The 16,236-nt window shown below is 39.7% G+C and overlaps 1 protein-coding gene across 3 annotated transcripts in view; it reads left to right on the top strand.

Moving 5' to 3' along the window:
• The window catches only part of LOC126198676 (T-complex protein 11-like protein 1), a 124,220-nt gene that overhangs the window by 17,510 nt on the left and 90,474 nt on the right, over nt 1–16,236 (top strand). The gene's annotated exons all lie outside the window — the stretch shown is intronic.

Genomic DNA, 16,236 nt, shown 5'->3' with positions numbered 1-16,236 from the left:
AACAGTTTACAAACTTAGCCAGTATGGAAATGCGTCCATCCTTGGTTCGAAAGCCAATGATCATGCCCTTATGGGCATCAGATAAATTGTTCTATTTCCACATTACAATTACTGCGCTGTTTTCTGCACCTCCCTGACGACAAGCTTTATATACTCTTCACTTCTAGTGCTGCCACATGCCGTCTGTGAGTGGTTATTGCATGTTGATGTCAAACATAGTGGGTAGTCACATTAATGTGTTTGGACCATGTATTTGGCTTTGCATTCTTGAATCTTAAGAATTTTGTTTAAGCATTAGAGTTGAAAGTACAAAAAGTTCTAAGATTTGTAACATACTGTATTATTCGCTTTGGGATTAATAGAGGACTGAAGGCTATGGTAGCAGCTCAAAACATTTGTACAGTATTTGGGTCAGTGCTGTAAGATAAATGACATCAGAAAAAGAATTTTCTTGTTCCGAGGATCATTCTGAATTGAGTGCTTTTAAATTTTCAGAAGTCTCGATGATTAATATACTGTATGTGATGAACTGCAATCATTAGCCTTCATGTAACTTTTGCATTTCATAGGCAAGGCTCAAAAGTCAGGTTAGGGGTACTGCATGCATCAGTTCAAAGCTGCAGAAATCTTAGAGGTGAACATTACTGCATTTTTGCTTGAATGTCATCATTTGCTTAAGGAGAATTCCTATGCAATACTGTTACTGGTGCCAAGTTATGATGACTTTATGTTTACTTCTTAAGAAGAAACTAATTGTTGCACCCAAGCAAATGATCAAGGCCTCTGCTCCAGGTTTCATACCAATCAGGTTCCTTTTAGAGTAAGCTGATACAATAGCTCCATACTTACCAATCGTATATAACTGCTTGCTCTTGGAAAGATCTGTACCTAAAGACTGGAAAGTTGCCCAAGTCACACCAATATCTGAGAATGAAAATAAGTGTAATCTGCTGAATTACAGCCCCATATCATTAACACTGATTTGCAGTAAGATTTTATAACAAATACTGTGTTTGAAAATTGTGAATTACCTCGAAGAAAAATATTTATTGACAAACAGTCCAAATGGATTCAGAAAATATTGTTCTTGGGCAAGCAAGTAGCTCTTCATTTTTCATGGAGTAATGGGAGTCATATTGATTCTGTTTTTAGATTTCCAGAAGTACTTCGACACCATCCCTCACAGGGGTCTTGTAATCAAATTTGTGTGCCTGTGCAGTATCGCTTCGTTGTGTGACTAGATTCATGATTTCCTGTCAGTAAGGTCATAGTTTGTATGAACAGAAGAGAAGTCATCAAGTAAAATGGAAGTGGTGTCTCGTGTTCCCCAAGGTAGCATTATAGACCCCCTACTGTTCCTGATCTACATAAATAACATAGAGACAATCTGAGCAGCATTCTCATATTGTTTGTAGATGATTCAGTTATTTACTTTCTTGTAAAGTCATCAGATGTTCAAAACCAATTACAATACAAACAGTGTAGGAGGAGACAGATTGATACTTACCATAAGGAAGACGCGATAATTCTGACAGGCACAATTAAAAGACACTTACATAAAGCTTTTGGCCACAGCCTTCATCAGCAAAAGAGAAACATATGCCATTCATACAAACAAGCAAGCACACAATGCATGACCGCCAGGTGCAGCATTTTGGGCTGATGAAGGCTGTGGCTGAAAGCTTTTTGTGTATGTCTCTGAATTGTGCCTGTCTGCAAGTTAATGTGTCTTCGTTATAGTATGTAGCAATCTGTCTTTTCCTGCATTGCTGATATTCCTACCTGGAGTTTCCATTGTTAGATTGTGATTTGATTTAGACAAGATACCTGTATGGTGCGAAAAGTGATAATTGACTCGAAATAATGAAAAGTGTGAAGTCTTCTACATTAGTACTAAAAGACGTCTGCTAAATTTCAGTTACATGGTAAATCACACAAACTTAAAGACTGTAAAATCAAATAAATTCTTAGGGATTACATTTATGAATAAAAATTGGAACGATGACATAGACAATGTTCTGGGTAAAGCAAACGAAGACTGGGATTTATTGAGAGAACACTTGAAAAGTGCAACAGGTCTACTAAAGAGACCACTTACACCACACTTGTGCACCATTTTCTGAAGTACTCCTGTGCGCTGTGGGATCCAGATCAGAGGTGACTGACAGAGAACATCAAAAAATTTCAAAGGAGGACAGCTCTTTGTGTATTATTGCAAAGTAGGGGAGAGAGTGCCACAGACATGATACGTGAATTGGGGTGGCAATCTTTAAAGCAACGGCTTTTCATTGCAGCAGGATCTTCTCATGAAATTTCCATCACCAACTTGCTCCTCTTATGGTAAAAATATTCTGTTGGGGCCCACTTACATAGTGAGAAATGATTGTAATAAAATAAGAGAAATCAGGGCTCGCACAGAAAGATTTAATTGCTTCTTTTTCTCGTGCACTGTTCAAAAGTGGAATGGTAGAGAGATAGCTTGAAGGTGGTTTGATGAACCCCTTGCCAGGCACTTAATTGTGAATTACAGAGTAATCGTGTAGATGTAGATACCACTTTTCCAGTGAGATTTCAATCTCTGGCTACAGTTACCTTAGCACCTAGTGAGACTCTGATGGAGTAAACATTGTCTCATTCTTGTAGTAGTGCCTAAGGCAGAAAGAGCTAGCTTTCTGACAGAGTAAAAGATGGGAGCAGGGACAGATTTGTGGAGGGGGTGCAGACTATATATATATATATATATATATATATATATATTAGAGATTATGTGACTTACCAAACGAAAGCGCTGGCAGGTCGATAGACACACAAACATACACACAAAATTCAAGCTTTCGCAACCAACAGTTGCTTCGTCAGGAAAGAGGGAAGGAGAGGGAAAGACGAAAGGATGTGGGTTTTAAGGGAGAGGGTAAGGAGTCATTCCAATCCCGGGAGTGGAAAGACTTACCTTAGGGGGAAAAAAGGACAGGTATACAATCGCACACACACCCATATCCATCCGCACATACACAGACACAAGCAGACATTTGTAAAGGCAAAGAGTTTGGGCAGAGATGTCAGTCGAGGCGGAAGTACAGAGGCAAAGATGTTGTTGAAAGACAGGTGAGGTATGAGCAGCGGCAACTTGAAATTAGCGGAGGTTGAGGCCTGGTGGATAATGAGAAGAGAAGATATACTGAAGGGCAAGTTCCCATCTCCAGAGTTCTGACAGGTTGGTGTTAGTGGGAAGTATCCAGATAACCCGGACGGTGTAACACTGTGCCAAGATGTGCTGGCCGTGCACCAAGGCATGTTTAGCCACAGGGTGATCCTCATTACCAACAAACACTGTCTGCCTGTGTCCATTCATGCGAATGGACAGTTTGTTGCTGGTCATTCCCACATAGAAAGCTTCACAGTGCAGGCAGGTCAGTTGGTAAATCACGTGGGTGCTTTCACACGTGGCTCTGCCTTTGATCGTGTACACCTTCCGGGTTACAGGACTGGAGTAGGTGGTGGTGGGAGGGTGCATGGCACAGGTTTTACACCGGGGGGCAGTTACAAGGGTAGGAGCCAGAGGGTAGGGAAGGTGGTTTGGGGATTTCATAGGGATGAACTAAGAGGTTACGAAGGTTACGTGGACGGCGGAAAGACACTCTTGGTGGAATGGGGAGGATTTCATGAAGGATGGATCTCATTTCAGGGCAGGATTTGAGGAAGTCGTATCCCTGCTGGAGAGCCACATTCAGAGTCTGATCCAGTCCCGGAAAGTATCCTGTCACAAGTGGGGCACTTTTGTGGTTCTTCTGTGGGAGGTTCTGGGTTTGAGGGGATGAGGAAGAGGCTCTGGTTATTTGCTTCTGTACCAGGTCGGGAGGGTACACAGGTGTCTGTGTACGCGCGGATGGGTGTGTGTGTGTGTGTGTGTGTGTGTGTGTGTGTGTGTGTGTGTGTGTGTGTGTGCGCGCAAGTGTATACCTGTCCTTTTTTTCCCCCTAAGGTACGTCTTTCCGCTCCCGGGATTGGAATGACTCCTTACCCTCGCCCTTAAAACCCACATCCTTTCGTCTTTCCCTCTCCTTCCCTCTTTCCTGATGAAGCAACCGTTAGTTGCGAAAGCTTGAATTTTGTGTGTATGTTTTTGTTTGTCTGTGTGTCTATCGACCTGCCAGCGCTTTTGTTTGGTAAGTCACATCATCTTTGTTTTTAGATATATTTTTCCCACGTGGAATGTTTGTGACTTACCAAATGAAAGTGCTGGCAGGTCGACAGACACACAAACATACACACAAAATTCAAGCTTTCGCAACAAACTGTTGCCTCATCAGGAAAGAGGGGAAGGAGAGGGAAAGACGAAAGGATGTGGGTTTTAAGGGAGAGGGTAAGGAGTCATTCCAATGCCGGGAGCGGAAAGACTTACCTTAGGGGGAAAAAAGGACAGGTATACACTCGCACACACACACATATCCATCCACACATATACAGACACAAGCAGACATATTTAAAAGAGGGAAACATTCCACATGGGAAAAATATATCTAAAAACAAAGATGATGTCACTTACCAAACAAAAGTGCTGGCACGTCGGTAGACACACAAACATACACACAAAATACTGGCTTTCGCAACCAACGGTTGCTTCATCAGGAAAGAGGGAAGGAGAGGGAAAGACGAAAGGATTTGGGTTTTAGGAAGAGGGTAAGGAGTCATTCCAATCCCAGGAGTGGAAAGGCTTACCTTAGGGGGAAAAAAGGACGGGTATACACTCGCGCGCACACACACACATATCCATCCACACATATACAGACACAAGCAGACACATAAAAACAAAGATGATGTGACTTACCAAACGAAAGTGCTGGCAGGTCGATAGACACACAAACATACACACAAAATTCAAGCTTTCGCAACCAACGGTTGCTTCGTCAGGAAAGAGGAAAGGAGGGGGAAAGATGAAAGGATATGGGTTTTAAGGGTGAGGGTAAGGAGTCATTCCAATCCCGGGAGAGGAAAGACTTACCTTGGGGGAAAAAAGGACAGGTATACAGTCTCGCACGCACACACACACACACACACACACACACACACACACACACACACACACACACATATATACATCCGCACATACACAGACACAAGCAGACATTATATATATATATATATAGAGAGAGAGAGAGAGAGAGAGAGAGAGAGAGAGAGAGAGAATATTGCCATAATAACACTTTTTACTGACAGTGTGGCGATGTTCCCTGCTTTGTTTAATTCTTTGTTTGTGTCCTCATGTTTCATAGTCTTTTACTTTCTCTGTTCACAACCCCCCAATAATACACAGTTATATATGGCCAGTGCACTATTGTTTAACTTTTGATAAATCTCATTAATATGTTGCAGGCAAACATCCACATACTGCTACAATAGTTTCCTGTTTAACATCTATGAGCAGTAAAAGCATAACCACATAGTTCACATTTCTTGAAGATTAAAAAGTGGACATTGTCATTGTTTTTACATACCGCCTATTGGTGTAACACTTACTTCATTGTTAAGTTGATGCATTGTTGTCGTTCTAACCACCACAGGCTCCTCGTCTGAAACTCTGCCGTGAAGTGACTGTCTCGAGACTGGGCCCTTATATATCCTCACAATAATAGGTGCTGAAACTACACATTGTTCAAAGTTAAATTTACAGAAGAACTTAACTCATTAAATTAACTAAATAAATAAAAAAAAATGTCTTTATAAGTTTCTTCCATTCCAAGGGTTGAACCAAATTATTTGTTAAAATCATGAAATTAAAAAATATCGTTAAGCAAACAATATTCTTGACAAAACTGTTAATTACTTTGGAATTAATTAAGAGCCAGCTTTGCTAACATGTTTTCAAATAGAGCCAAATAGATCCTTTAAGAATACTATTAGTTGTTCCTTCAAATGTTTAGAATTATTGCAGAATTTATATTTGTTCATAAGTCAACAATAGAACTTAAGTTATGGAACAATCACTGATTTCACCCTATAATAAAAGATACTAACTAGGAATAGTCAAAATAAATTAGAAAATGAATTACATACATAAAACTAAGCACAAAATTAGATCTAGTGTTATATTCTCTAAAACTGAGGGTCAGCCTTTCTCTTTCATGAAAATACTGACAATACTCATATATGTTAATGGTATTTAGTTAAGAACAAAAGGAATTTTAAGGAGGCAGATGGCAAAACAAGCAGGGAAGTAAAAATATCCCAGCTTGCTTCGTCGCAACTGGCAGAATGTAATTGTGAGTTAAAAATGCAGAAATCTTGAAATTAAGGGAATGTAAGTGTGACTTGTGTTAATCTTTCTTCTTCTTCTTCTTCTTCTCCTCTCTCTCTCTCTCTCTCTCTCTCTCTCTCTCTCTCTCTCTCTCTCTCTCTCTCTTTTTTCCCCATGATAAAAGTACAATAATACGAGACGTAGTGTATTATTTCATGATTGTGTTGCAGATTAATGAGCTATTGTGCAGGTTTTACACACTGTGCATGTTAAGTTAAATCTTGTACTTTGTGAAAAGCTTGTAAATTTCTAGGGCTGCATTAAGGCTCACACATTCACATATTTTTGGTAAATATATGATCTCCGTGGATTCTGTTCCTAGTTAGTAAAACATAATATAGCTACAAGTTAGTAGTATAAATAGCTTTACTTGAAGCGACACGTTAGTATTTTCTATCGCTGTCAGGCTTCTTAGAGTTAATACATTTATTGTTCTATGTGCCTTGACACTTTGCCAAAGTCTTCTTGTTGGCAAATAGTAATTTGTGTTCTGTTTGGTTGTGTTATCAGGAACCAGCATATTTAAGTCATGATATAGCACTTCGCTTCTTCTAGAAAAGCACGGAGAGTAATCCATTAGGTACAAATATTATAAATGTGAGAGTAAATCTTTCCGTTTGTCACCTTTTCACAGCAGAACCACGTTATCAAATTTGATGAAGTTTGGTATGGAGAATGCTGGAGGGAAAAAAACAAAGGCTACTAAAAAAATTAAACCAGTCAGTGCTGTGATGAAAAAGAAACATACAAAAACATGTAACACCTGACTTTGAATGACAAGAAAGTGGAGGGGATGGCACACATCACAGCTGTGCTACTCTGATATTTACTCACCACAACAATACTACTTTTATGCGAACAAAGCTCTGGGTAAAAGCTACTTGAATACATAAATATATAGACACTATTATTAATCGCTGGGGAGCTTTTGGAAATGTTTACAGGTGGCACTGAGTTTAAATAGCAGTGTACAGATATTATGGTGACCAGCTCTCCCATTTTTTCTGGGACCTCCTGTATTACAGCAATTTTTCTTTAATCCTCTTGGCTGCCTTATTGACCGCCTCTTTCTCTCGTATATTTCGTCAGTGATCATTGTTATAAATTCTAATCTCTTGAAGTACTACTGATAGTTTAAAATGCCTGACTGACAAATCTCTCAACATATTCATGTAATAATCAATACTATTGTCAACATACAGTCTTTGTTTCTGTTCATACTTGTATGGAAAGAAGACGCTTCAGCTGAAGGCAATGCGAGGAGCGGAGAAAGAATGCCATAGTCTACACGCCTAGAGGGGTTGAGAGAAGGGAAATGTTTACTCATTCCTTGGTCAGTATTGGCAACCAACAGATGCACTCGCCTCGTAATGATCAGTAGCTGTGGTATAAATAAGGCACGGAAGGAACAAGAACTTATGGAAATGGGTTATAGAGACATTCACGTTTAAACACACTTGTTACATTATTTATTTATTAGCTGACTCACACAAGCTTAAAGTGTGATTTGTAAGCATGACTTCCTCCTCCACCCCTCACCCCTTCCCCCTACCCCCAAAAAAGTGTCTGTATGTGCCCCTGAATGAGAGTAGTTGTTGGTTACTTTTAAAACTACTTTATTGCAGTTGAAAAATTAAATTATGTAAGAATTGTTCAGAATTTGAATCAAAATTACAGAAAAATTTATAGTGGTTTCAGTAGCGTAATTCAGCTCCTATCTGGAAGTAAGTCTTCTTTCAGAGAGTTACCAAACATTTTCCTTGATGACAATTCTCAGCTAATCCAGCAGTAGAAACACTTTTTTGAATAGCTCACAATCCATCACTCTAGTGCTGCTAAGGGCCAATCTTAGGGTAGACTTCATTAAGCACACCTACAGACAACACCATATGCACCTGATAATGCTATCTGAATGTGTGTAATACTGTAGAAATATCAGAAATATTTGCAAGCAAAATATTCTCTGATTCATGTGATTGTGTTATGTTATTTGTCTGCATATTTCTGTAATGAAGTTATAATTTGTAATGTATGTCTGTCTTTATATCTAAACTCTACAAGCCACCATGAGATGCATGACAGAGGGTACATCTCATTGTACCAGTTATTAGGGTTTCTTCCCGTTCCATTCACATATAGAGTGTGGGAAGAATCTTTGTTTGAATGCGTCTGTACATGCAGTAGTTACATTCCAGAATGGGATTTTCACTCTGCAGCGGAGTGTGCGCTGATATGAAACTTCCTAGCAGATTAAAACCGTGTGCCCGACCGAGACTCGAACTCGGGTCCCGAGTTCGAGTCTCGGTCGGGCACACGGTTTTAATCTGCCAGGAAGTTTCAGTAGTTACATTATTTATCCAATCTAAGCCACATTCAGATCAAAGCTGGACTTGAAAAGTGAGTCTCGAAATTCAAGAAGGGGGGGAAAAAAAGTACTAAGCTGCACCCAAAACATGAGACTCAAAATGCAGGGGGCGGGGAGGTTCATTCCAACAAGAGATACAAATTATATAAAATGGATGGAGACACAGCTACAGTAGTTGGGTTTGAGTTGTAAACTTAGCAGTCACTGAACAGGTAAAGATACAGCTTCAGTAGTTGGATTCAAGTCGTAAGCTTAGCAATCACTTTAGCAACGTTATTTTGTAGATTAATTTACTCTTTCAAACATTTAAAACCACATAACTTATCTGCACAGTATTTATAATCGCAATAGATTTAAAAATAAACACTAGAAGTCAGTTGCCCTGTTTCGCTTTTGACTGTATCATTGTTCTGCATAAGATAATACAATTGTAAATATTGAACATGTTTTGTATATTTTTCCGCTTGCCATTGTCTCAGTCTAGTCTGTTAGGTGGATAGGATGTAAATGAGGTAACAGCTAAGACAGAAGAATACAATGGTGTAATGTTTATATTTGTGTTATTGTTACGGCGAAGAATGTACGTGATTCACAGTTCATAGGAACTGTCTCTTGTCACTGGTAGGAAAACATCCAAGGTGTAGCGTCAACCATATTGACATGCACATAGGAATGGCAGTCTACTTTTCGCAGTAGACATCAAATGTATGAACAAAATAAGAATGAAAATAACTGAAAAATTAAAAGCGGAAATGTAAAACAAAATCTTATTAAGTTTATAATATAAATTTCACAAAATGTTTAAAATATGAATTAGATAATTCTGAATCACTATAACTTGATTCCTTGTTGCTCAGTTCTTCATAAAGAGAATCATCCTTAGTGCCATCTAATGCATTTGACATCGAACATTTTTAAAATACCTGTTGCACAGTCTGATTTGGAACACATTTCCACGCATCATAAATCCATTGGCACACTTGCTTCTTTCTCAAAAGCCAGTCTGTGTACATGCGTTTAAGTTTGTCCTTAAATGGTTTATTCAAAAAGGCGTTAAGTGATTGCAGAACTGTTGTCGTCCTGCCTGGAATTCCTGCCAAATCTATTTTGCTTTCTAATAACTTCCATTTTACTTCAGTTGTTCTATGGCCTGCGTATGCATCTACCACCAGTGGGCTGCATAAACCAAGCGTTGCACCAGGACAACAACTCCATACAAGCATAATCCATTCCATTTTCTCGTACAGTTGCAGTTTTTGGAAACACGTCTGATTTGGGTAAAGTCTTCTGTTTGAAAATTATGAATGAGAGTAATTTATGTCCATGTTCTGGTACCACGCGCCGTGGAATTTGAATCCGCACCAGACGTCATGGACGTCGAAGACCCATAGACGTCTCTGCACCATTGCGCCGTAAGCTGTGGCAGCACACGACTCCTGGCCTGCTTTTAGTGTGAGGGCGTCACAGTGGAACACGTGGTCCCAGCAGCCAATAGCAGCGCCCCCGATAGCATACTTAAGCAACTGCCTAGTGCTGAGCCAGCTAGTCTAATCTCGCGTACGTCGGTTTACACCTCACTTCGCGCTAAACAGCTTACTTCCTTGTTCTGTGTACGAGTGGACATGTTTGTTTCCATGTGACTCCGTTGTTCGGTCTTGTTGTATTCGTTCTGTCCATCATTGGTCATGTCCGTCCTCTCCTGTTGTGTTGTTGCTCGTGGGCCTCTGGGTCCCGGTGCGCTTTCCGTCATTGCTACCCCGCGACCGTCCTGGTCGCTGTTACAGCACATCTGCTGTGCAAACAAGCATGATGGACATCCGCTGTTTTTCATTCCTTGATGTAAGAATACATACATCTTTCTTTCCTCTGGCATCAACTGTATAATTTCAAAAATGCATCAACTGTGTAATTTCAAAAATTTTCAAATGTGTGTGAATTCCTAAGGGACCAAACTGCTGAGGTCATCAGTCTGTAGACTTACACAATACTTAAACTAACTAATGCTAAGAACACCACACATGCGCGCACGCATGCAAGGGAGGACTCGAACCTCTGGTAGGAGGGGCCTGTATAATTTCAACATCATGTCAAAATATAAAAATATATGAGAGTTTTGTCAGATTTCCCTGTCTGGTGAGGAAGGTATTGGTTTTCAGTTCACCGTCAGATTATAAAGTGCTGAAATTTCACAAGTTTTTCAGCAGCTTTTTCACAATTGAAGTTAGCCTCAGAAGTGGTGAAAAGCTCCAGTGCTTGATTAAAAGAACAACGCCGTTGCAACTAGCCTTAACATTTTTGTTTTTTTGTATTTGAGCAATTTCAAGTGCCTTAAGTTTTAAAATTTCGCTGTTCACAGGCAGGCATTTTGATGCTGTTCCTTACCAAACTCATTTATAATTACTTCAAGAGCATGATATCAACCACATTTTGGCCCACTAGAGGCTTTCCTGTTACTCGGACATTCAAATAATTTGTCTCTTTGCAGTCACCAGATTTATCTTTGTTGTGCCTTGCAAAACATGCCTGTGTAGCATTGCTTATATTAGCTGATAAAACTTAATTGTGCTGGTTCCTAGCGCCATTATTCAGAATATCCAGCTACTTTGCACTTTATTCTAAGCCACAGATGGATTCTTGGATCCCAAAAGCCGGAAAAAAAGTGTGGCTTAGAGTCAGGTATATACGGTATTCTAATCTTATCCTCACAATCCCTATGTGAGCGATAGGGTGGGGGTTGTAGTATATTCCCAGAGACATCGTTTAAAACCAAATTTCGAAACTTTGTTAATATACTTTCTCAGGATAATTTATGTCTATCTTCAATAGTCTACAGTTCAGTTCCTTCAGTATCTTTTTGACATTCTCCCAATAAACCAGTCTGTCATCAATTTTAACCACAACTTAGCCTATTTGATCATTTCAGTTCATGTTCCTGCAGAGTGTTACAGACAGGTATTCGTATGAGTTGGCTAATTCCAGCAGTGACTCGTTGATATTGCAACCACAGGATACTGTGTTTTTTCATTTTGTGAAGTACACAGTTTTACATTTCTGAACATTTAAAGCAAGTCGCCAATCTTGAAATCTTATCAAGATCTGACTGAATATTTATGCTGCTTCTTTCAGACAGTACTTGATTTTAGATAACAGCGTCATCTGCAAAAACTTTGAGATTACTATTAATTTTGTCTGCAAGGTTACTGATATAAAACATGAACAGCCGGGCATCCCAACACTCTTCCCTGCGGCACCCCTGAAGTTACTTCTACACTTGATGATGACTCTCCATCCAAGATAACATGTCGCATCCTCCCTACCAAGAAGTTCTCAATTTAGTCACAAATTTTACTTGATACGCCATATGATCGTACTTTTGACAATAAGTGTAGGTTTGTGACTGAGTCAAATGCTTTTCAGAAATCGAGAAATACTGCATCTACCTGTCTGTCTTGATCCAAAGCTATCAGTATGTCATGTGAGAAAAGTGTGAGTTGGGTTTCATATGATCGATGTTTTCAGAATCCATGCTGGGTGACATTGAGGAGGTCATTTTGTTCAAGGTGTCTCATTATGTTTGAGCTCAGAATCTGTTGTATGATTCTACAACAAATTGATGTCAAGGGTATTGGATGGTAGTTTTGTGGACCACTTCTACTACCCTTCTCGTAGACGGGTGTGACCTGTGCCTTTTCCCAAGAACTGTGCACACTTCTTTTGAGAGGTCTATGGCAGATAGATTGTAGTTAGAAGAGGGGATAACTCAGCCACAAATTCAGTATAGAGTCTTATAGGAATTCTATTGGGCTCTGGAGCTTTGTTCAATTTTAATAATTTCAGCTGTTTCTCAACACCACTGACACTAATACTTATTTCATTCATCTTTTCAGTTATATGAGGCTTAAATTGGGGCAATTTTTGTGGGTTTTCCTTTGTGAAGGACCATATGAAAATGGTGTTCAGCATTTCAACTTTTGTATTGCTACCCTAAATTTCAGTTCCTGTCTCATTCATTAGGACTGGACACTAACTTTGGTGCCACTAACAGCCGTTACGTACAACCATAATTCCTTTGGGTTTTGTGAAATATCATTTGACAATATTCTACTACTGTAGTCATTGAAGACCTCGCACATTGCTCTCTTGACAGCCAAACACATTTCATTCAGCTACGGCTTGTTTTATACCTACTACACAGGAATCTCTTGTTTCTTTATAGTGACTGTATACCATGAAGGTCCCTTCCATTATGAACTGTTCTATTGGGCACATACCTATCTAGTGCATGGACAACTATTTTTTAAATTTGTACCATAGTTCCTCCACGTGCTTCTACCCCTTGCTGAAAGTTTCACGTTCCTCATTGAGGTATTATACTACTGATTTTTTATCTAGTGTACTGAACACATACATACACACACACACACACACACACACACACACACACAGAGGGTGGTCCATTGATAGTGAAATAAGCATCAAACGGAAAACAAAATTAGTCTAGTTTGAAGGGGGAAACCAGATGGCGCTATGGTTGGCCCACTAGATGGCGCTGCCATAGGTCAAACGGATATCAACTGCGTTTTTTAAAATAGGAACCCCCATTTTTTATTACATATTCGTGTAGTACCTAAAGAAATATGAATGTTTTAGTTGGACCACTTTTTTCGCTTTGTGATAGATGGCGCTGTAATAGTCACAAACGTATAAGTACATGGTATCATGTACCATCCCGCCAGTGTGGATGGTATTTGCTTCATGATACATTACCCGTGTTAAAATGGACCATGTACCAATTGCAGAAAAGGTCGATATAGTGTTGATGTATGGCTATTGTGATCAAAATGCCCAACGGGCACTTGCTATGTATGCTGCTCGGTATCCTGGACGACATCATCCAAGTGTTGAGACCATTCGCTGGATAGTTACGTTATTTAAGGAAACAGGAAGTGTTCAGCCACATGTGAAACGTCAACCACGACCTGCAACAAACGATGACGCCCAAGTAGGTGTTTTAGCTGCTGGCGGGTAATCCACACATCAGTAGCAGACAATTTGCACGAGAATCAGGAATCTCAAAAATGTCGGTGTTGAGAATGCTACATCAACATCGATTGCACCCGTACCATATTTCTGTGCACCAGGAATTGCATGGCGACAACTTTGAATGTCGTGTACAGCTCTGCCACTGGGCACAAGAGAAATTACGGGACGATGACAGATTTTTGCACGCGTTATATTTAGCGACAAAGCGTCATTCACCAACAGCAGTAACGTAAACTGGCATAATATGCACTATTGGGCAACAGAAAATCCACGATGGCTGCAACGAGTGGAACATCAGCGACCTTGGCGGGTTAATGTATGGTGCAGCATTATGGGAGGAAGGATAATTGGCCCCCATTTTATCGATGGCAATCTAAATGGTGCAATGTATGCTGATTTCCTATGTAAAGTTCTACCGATGCTACTACTATTAGATGTTTCACTGCTTGACTTCCAACATGATAGATGTCCGGCACATAGCTCGCGTGCAGTTGAAGCAGTATCGAATAGCATATTTCATGATAGGTGGATTGGTCGTCGAAGCACCTTACCATGGCCCGCACATTCACCGGGTCTGACGTCCCCGGATATCTTTCTGTGGGGAAAGTTGAAGGATATTTGCTATCGTGATCCACCGACAGTGCCTGACAACATGCGTCAGCGCATTGTCAATGCATGTGTGAACATTACGGAAGGCAAACTACTCGCTGTTAAGAGGAATGTCGGTTCACGTATTGCCAAATGCATTGAGGTTGACAGACACCATTTTGAGCATTTATTACATTAATGTGGTATTTACAGGTAATCACGCTGTAACAGCATGCATTCTCAGAAATGGTAAGTTCACAAAGGTACATGTATCACATTGGAACAACCGAAATAAAATGTTCAAACATACCTACGTTCTGTATTTGAATTTTAAAAACCTACCTGTTACTAACTGTTTGTCTAAAATTGTGAGCCATATGTTTGTGACTATTACGGCGCCATCTATAACAAAGCGAAAAAAGTGGTCCAACTAAAACATTCATATTTCTTTACATACTGCACGAATATGTAATAAAAAAATGGGGATTCCTATTTTTAAAAAAAAAAAAAAACAGTAGACCTCCGTTTGACCTATGGCAGCGCCACCTAGTGGGCCAACCATAGCGCCATCTGGTTTTCCCCTTCAAGCTAGACAAGTTTCGTTCTTTGTAGTTTTTCCGTTTGACGCTTATTTTGTGAGATATTTGGCCCGGTCACGATCAGTGGATCACCCTGTATATATAATGTTTTAGTTGTCCTTTGTATTGGGTAATCATTGTTGCCACAACTGTGTCATGGTCACTGATAACAGTTTCAATGTGGACATCCTCAAAGGGGTTAGGTCTATTTGTTGCCATCAAATCCAATAACTATTGGTTGTAGGTAGTTTTCAGAAGGGCATTTAGTAATGTTTCACAGGATATTGTATCATGCCCACCACTAAAAAAACTGTAATTTTTCCCAATTAATTTTGGATTATTAGTCTTCACCAATTATTACAGGATGATTAGGGAACTGAAGTACAAGTGAACTGTGGTTTTCTCGAAAGGAGACAAGTCTGGTGGGTGATAGAAGGATCCAATCATTGTTTTATGCCCGCTCCAGATATGAGTCTTGCCCAATCAATCTCACTGCTGTCAATTTCAGGTTTCAACCAGCTTTCAGTACCTATTATTATGTGAGCTTTACTGCTTCTCAGTAGTACTTGAAAATCGGGCACTTTGTTGTGAATACTTCGGCAATTAACCATTAGGATTGTAATACTCCACCTATGAGAGGCATTTCCTTCAATATTACACTGATACTACTGGGTGTTTTTACAGTTATCCTTATCTGGATTGGATGGAGAGTCACGTAATCTAGAAAACCCTTGTGTGTGCCCCACACACAGTCAGTTACCAGAGTATCAGCCTTTGATGTTTAGTACACACCCGACCCATTTAGGGAAACCCTAGAGCTCTAAAACCTATGGCACAAGTCCAGGAAGTCATAGCCTGGCTTGTCACAGAACCTCCGAAGTCTATGGTTCAGTCCTTCCACTCAACTCAGAACCAAAAGCCCACAATTAGTTCTGGGGACAATGCTGCAAATTGTGAGCTTTGTTGAAACTCCTTGCACAAGGTTGTTGTTGTCAGAGATGGAATTTTTTTGTAAAATGTTTATAATGAGTTGTTAAGACGCTAATAATAGTTTAGGCATTAATCTAGCTTTATAAAATATTTATGGTGACTAAAATTTTGGCTTTCAATATTTGTTTCAATATTTGTTTAATATTTGTTTTGGCTTTCAATATTTGTTTTGTGAGGTGGTTCATAAGTGGAGATGTGGCTAGTGGTTTGTAAGTGAGTAGCAGACTGGAACAAGTCTTTAAAATTGTATAATACTGCTGTTTTATGAAAGTTTAGGGAGTATGAGTTAACAGTAAAAAGTAAACCGTAATGTGTCAGTTGCAGTACACAAATTGCTAGTCAAGATTTTTGCAGATTGGAGGGTCATTGGTGGGGGG

Source organism: Schistocerca nitens, chromosome 8 (genome assembly GCF_023898315.1).
Source record: "Schistocerca nitens isolate TAMUIC-IGC-003100 chromosome 8, iqSchNite1.1, whole genome shotgun sequence".
NCBI lineage: Eukaryota > Metazoa > Arthropoda > Insecta > Orthoptera > Acrididae > Schistocerca > Schistocerca nitens.
Note: the sequence above shows the minus strand (reverse complement) of the source record. Positions and strands in the feature narration are given on the sequence as shown.